The sequence below is a fragment of the Tursiops truncatus genome, chromosome 10 (assembly GCF_011762595.2).
Source record: "Tursiops truncatus isolate mTurTru1 chromosome 10, mTurTru1.mat.Y, whole genome shotgun sequence".
In the NCBI taxonomy this organism is placed as follows: domain Eukaryota; kingdom Metazoa; phylum Chordata; class Mammalia; order Artiodactyla; family Delphinidae; genus Tursiops; species Tursiops truncatus.
In genome coordinates, this window is record NC_047043.1 from 88,199,059 (window position 1) to 88,205,096 (window position 6,038).

A 6,038-nucleotide genomic window follows, 5' to 3' on the forward strand; every position below is an offset into this window, starting at 1 on the left:
CAAGTGATTCATTCTTCCAGTGGAGAATGAGCAGAGCTGGTATGTCCCTCTGGTCTTGACATACATACGTGGATGTATTTTCCCTAGCTTTTTCTCTCCTTAGCACAGGTATAAACAAAGGAGGGTGAGGTGACAAAGTTGAGAGATAGAAGAAGCCTAGTCTCTGAATTACTCTCTGGAAGACAGCCAAAAGCCATGTAACCTGCACTGGGCTTGGGTTATGTTATGCCAGAGAAATTCCGGGTTTACTTATTACCATGGCATAGACTTGCCTTGCCTGACTATAGCACTGCCTGAGATTTACCTAAACAAACTATCACATCATGCTCGAGCAATAAAATCAATCCAACAAAATTCTTTTTAGTGAGCACTAAGTAGTATACTGCATGTTGGAAATATAGACAGAAATAGTACCCCTTCTCTCTAGAACCAAAAACTCATAAGGAGAAGCCTAGCTTTATGAATCAATAAACAAATGGTATATGAGGTTATCATGATTTAAAAAATAATAATAATAAGATAAGTATTTGTGTTAGGTAGCTCAGGATACCACAACAAAACACCATAGACTAGGGGACTTAAACAACAGAGATATATTTTCTCACGCTTCTGGAGGCTGAAAGGGCAAGATCAGGGTGCCAGCATGGTTGGATTCTGGGGAAGCCTCTATTCTTGGCTTGCAGACACTGCTTTGGCAGAGAGAGAGAGAGAGAGAGAGAGAGAGAGAGAGAGACGGAGGGAGATGTCTTCCTTTCCTTCTAGGGCCACAGTCCTATTAGATTAGGGCCTACCCATATGACCTCACCTAACTTTAATTACCTCCTCTTGACCCTATCTCCAGTCACTATCACTTTCACTTTTGGGGTTAGGGCTTCAGCTTATAAATTTTGGGGACAAGGGGGCACAATTCACTCCACAGTGATATTTTTCTAGAATTAGGAATTAAATGCTACATTTAGAACCATGTAGAAAAGGAATAATGCTTTCAGAGAGGAGGTAGGGTTTCTCAATCAAGTCAAATTATGAAATAAAAGTTATTAAAATTTAGAATATTAAAAATACAATTAAATACACACAAATAAAAACACTGAGTGCAAAAACTTGAAGATTAAAAACATAATTAAGATAAAAGAATCAAGAAGATAGATACTAAGACAGAAAAGATATGATAAATATAAGATCAAAGAAATGCAACACCAACCTATTTTACTTTTTGGAAATAAAGAGCAGAATAAAGGGAGGGGAAGGAATTATCAAGAAATAATAAAATTAAATTCCCCAGCATATTAGAGACACACATTTTGAGATTAAAAGTATCAAAACTGACAAAGGAAGGAACTTTTAAAAAATGATATACCTAAACATACCTTTATAAGATCTGTAAGAAACAAAAGAAAGTGCTAAAATTTTCAGAAAAAAAGATAATCTGCAATATATTAAGAATAAGAATCCGACTGGCATCAGTAAAACCAGTTTCTAGAAGATAATGCTTTCAAAGTTTGTGAGAAAACTATTTTGAGTATAAATCCTATACCAAAGAACCAGCACCCAAATAAATATTTCTCAGACAAAAAGACTCACAGGATACATATGGATATGTGCCAGAAAAATGGAAGCTGAAAACCAAGAGAGAGAAAGATTTGAAACATAAGAAAAAATTAAAATAACTTTAAAGTGCTATAAAATTAGCTGCAGGATGGTCAGAAAGGGTCTAACTAGGTGAAGGAAATTCTAAGATCTAAGTTGAATTTCTTCCAAAAAAAGAAAAAGAAAAAATGGAATGGAGTCTGTTAAAAGAAAAAAATTAATAAGAAGCTAGAAAATGATAGTCCTATGTTGTACTTGAAAAAAGAATCTTTTTTTTCTCCCAACAAATAAAAGCAAAGATAAAATCACAAAAACACTTAAGCGCATCCAAGTTTCAAATAGAAAGTAAAATAAAATGTAGCATGACCCTAAGCAATTGATGAGTTCAGAAAATAAAGGAGTTTATCTGAATATGAACCCAGAAATAGTTTTTATTGAGTGGCTGAAAAGCAGTGGACATTGGAGCCACAAGGAAGAAAAGGAAATCCAAAATACAGATGGTCCTTGACTTATGATTGTTTGACTTACAATTTTTCAGATTTACGCTGGTGCAGAGGCAATATGCATTCAGTAGAGTCCATAGTTCAAATTTCAAATTTTGATCTTTTCCCTGCAAAACGTGGTATGATACTCTCTCGTGATGCTGGGCAGTGGCAGCTGCATCTTCCACTCAGCCACACAATCACGAGGGTAAACAACCAATATACACACAACCATTGTGTCCCCATACAACTACAGTATCCTGGTTTTCACTTACAGTACAGTATTCAATAAATTATATGAGGTATTCAGTACTTTGTTATAAAATAGTCTTTATGTTAGATAAATTTGCCCAACTGAAGGTTAATATAAGTGTTCTGAGCACATTTAAGGTAGGCTACACTAAGCTCTGACGTTCAGTAGATTAGGTGAATTAAATGCATTTTCAACTTATGATTTTTTTTATTTAAAATTTTTTTAATTTTATTTTTTATTTTCTTAAATGTATTTTTCTAAAGTCCTTATTGAATTTGTTACAATATTGCTTCTGTTTTATGATTTGGTTTTTTGGCCACCAGGCATGTGGGATCCTAGCTCCCCAACCAGGGACTGAACCTGCAACCCCTGCATTGGAAGGCAAAGTCTTAACCACTGGACTGCCAGGTAAGTCCCCAACTTATGATATTTTTAAATTAATGATAGATTTTTCAGGATGTAACCTCATTGTAAGCTGAGGAAGATCTGTAGTTAAAATGTGATTAATGGCTTTTAGAATTTCAAATCAATTGACAGAAAACTCACAGGTCTTAATTAAATTTACTGGACCAAAAAACAAGGTTATCACAATTGGCAAATTAAAAGGAAAAACACATCTGAAGAAAGCAGTTGGAGAAATCTGGAGAGAACAGAGAATGCTAGTACTCCTTTATATGTCATAATGTGTAGAAGTACTTTCTAGATTTGACAAAATGATGAGTGATTTAAGATTCAGAATAATCCTCTTAAGGACATTTAATGAACTACAAGCAAACACAAGCAGATGATAAAACCATTAGGAAAACAATGCATGAACAAAACAAGAAGTTTGACAAGGAAATAGCAAATATCAAACAAACAAACAGAAATCCTAGAGTTGGAAAATACAATAACTGAATTGAAGAATTCAATAGAAATTTTCAGAAGTAGATCTGACCACGCAGAAGAAAGAATCAGTGACGTAGAGGATAAGACATTGGAAATCACCCAGTCAGAGGAGCAAAAAGAAAAAAAGAATGACAGAGTGAAGAAACCTACTGGAATTAGGTGACACAATGTAAAGAAACAATATTCGTCTTACAGAAATTCCAGAAGGAAAAGAGAAAGAGTAAGGGACAGAAAGAATGTTTAAGCAATAATGGCTGAAAACTTTCCAAACCTGGGGATAGAAATAGATTTCTTGATCCATGAATCCCAAAGATCCCAAATAGTTTTAACCTGGAAGGGACTACACATAGACACATTAAAATTAAATTTTCAAAAGTCGAAGGCAGGGCTTCCCTGGTGGCGCAGTGGTTGAGAGTCTGCCTGCCAATGCAGGGGACGCGGGTTCGTGCCCCGAACCGGGAAGATCCCACATGCCGCGGAGCGGCTGGGCCTGTGAGCCATGGCCGCTGGGCCTGCGCGTCCGGAGCCTGTGCTCCACAACGGGAGAGGCCACAACAGTGAGAGGCCCGCGTACCGCAAAAAAAAAAAAAAAAAAAAAAGTCAAAGGCAAAAAAATGAATTTTAAGAGCAGCAAGAGATAAGAGAGAAGTTGTATGTAAGGGTACCACTGTAAGACCATAGGCAGATTTCTCAACAGAAACTTTCCAGGCCAGAAGAGAATGGAATGACATATTCAGAATATTGAAAGAAAGTAACTGCCAAGGAAGAATTTTTTAGCCAGTAGGCTGTCCTTCAGAAACAAAGGAGGGATAAAGACTTGACTAAACAAACAAAGCTAAGGAAGTTTGTTACCATTAGACATGCCATATTATAAGAAATGCTAAATCCCATATGATGGTAGGTAAACTCACAAAGGCTCTGGGACTGCTGTTTTAACATTTTTAGGTGTCCAAATATCTGTGGCATCCTGAGACATCCTTTCTAAGATAGGACAATTTATTTCACCTAATAAAGAGGCACGTCACTTGGTGGGCCTTCTGAGTTTTTCAGCCGACAATATTTTGCACCTGGAAATACTGACCAACTAAAAGAAGAGAGAAAACATATATCAAGCCTATATAACAGTTCAGTTGTTGTGAGATATTGGTGTGAGCCAAAATGGACTACTATCTCATTATATCCTATTTCAAAGGTGGCTCTAAACAAAGTGGTAAACGGAAATCTTTCTGGAGGACTGAGAAGTGAACAGTCCAATTATTGTTCTCTTTGTAGGGAGGGAGAAGGGACCTGAGTTATGAATATACATGGACCCTTAAGCAATAATGAATGGTTTGCCTAGTTAGTAGAGAGTCTGGAAAGAACAAGAATAGTAAATCAGAAACAAGGGACAGTCATTGGAGATAGACACATAGTAGCAAGCATGATCTGTGTATTTCTTTGTGTTTTATATTCATGTCCACCAGAAGGCATCCACTGCAAAGAGGCCCTCAACCAGTGAACTGGAGAGAATAATCTTGAATGCCAGTCATTCTCTCTTCTTGGCCACACAAGTTCTGGTGCAGTAAGCCCAAGAACTGAGTGGCCACGGCCTCATGGATGTAGATAGGCATAAATTCAACAGCATGCCCTTCTTCAATGTGTAGATGACTAGCTACTGCCACTGCTGCTTGCCTAGTCTGCTGACAGTAGAGACCAGTCATGACCCCTCAATACGGCGCCATTCCTCAGGAATCCAGGCACCCACTTGATGGGAAGTTGATTATAATGGACATTATCCAACCTGAAGGAAACAGTGACTTATTCTTATCAGAATTGAAAGCTACTCAGGATATAGATTTTCCTTCCCTGCCTGCAATTCCTCTGCTACCACCACCATCTGAGAACTTACAGAATGCTTAATCTATCATTATGGTATCCTATATATCACTGCCTAAGCTGAAGGGATTCATTTTATGTCAAAGTATGAGTGGCAATGGGTGAACGAAAATGGGATTTTCAACATTCATTCTATATGCCCTTCTTACTCAGGGGCAGCCAGTCAAATGTAATGATGGAGTGAACTGTTCAAAACTTAGCTAAGTTGACAGTTCCAGGAACATACCTTGCAGAGTTAGAGCCCAGTCATCTGGGATGTGATATATACACTAAACCTGCATTTGATATATGGTGATGTCCACCGTGAGTGGGATATGTAGATCCATGAAATGAAGAGCAGTAGTACAATTAGTCTTTCTTACCATCATTCCCAATTGCCCATTTGCAGAATTTGTACTCCTATCTCTGCAATTTCAGATGCCTTAATTTAGAGGTTCTGAATCCTAATGGAAGAAAACTTTTACTAGGAGACAATAAATATTCTATAACATCCACTTGATCTCTTTAATTATCTTATTCTAGTGACCCAAAGAAAAAGAAAGAAATCATTATATTGCTGGGACTAGCTAACCCTTAATACCATTAGGAGCAACAGTTTCTGCTACAGAGTGGGGTCTTGGAGGAGAACATCTGTAATGCTGACTATACACTGGATTATCTCTTGAGTTTTATTGTAAAATAATAGTTGGGAAGTGTGCCAATGTAGTCTCACTAGGGCAAGAGGTCTAAGGGTATAATCTCCCCAGGGAAGTACGTCTGGGTTACCTAAACAGAGAGTCAAGGACAGCCAAATTCCTAGCTGAGGGTAAGAAAATCTAGATTTCGTAGTAAAGAAATGAGATGATAGTTATCAGTTACCATCCCAAGTCTAGTTTCAGTGGGGCTATAGCTATTTTTCTCTAAGCCTCTTGTTTTTAAGTCATTGCAGAGAATTTCTGCAATTTTCTGGCTCA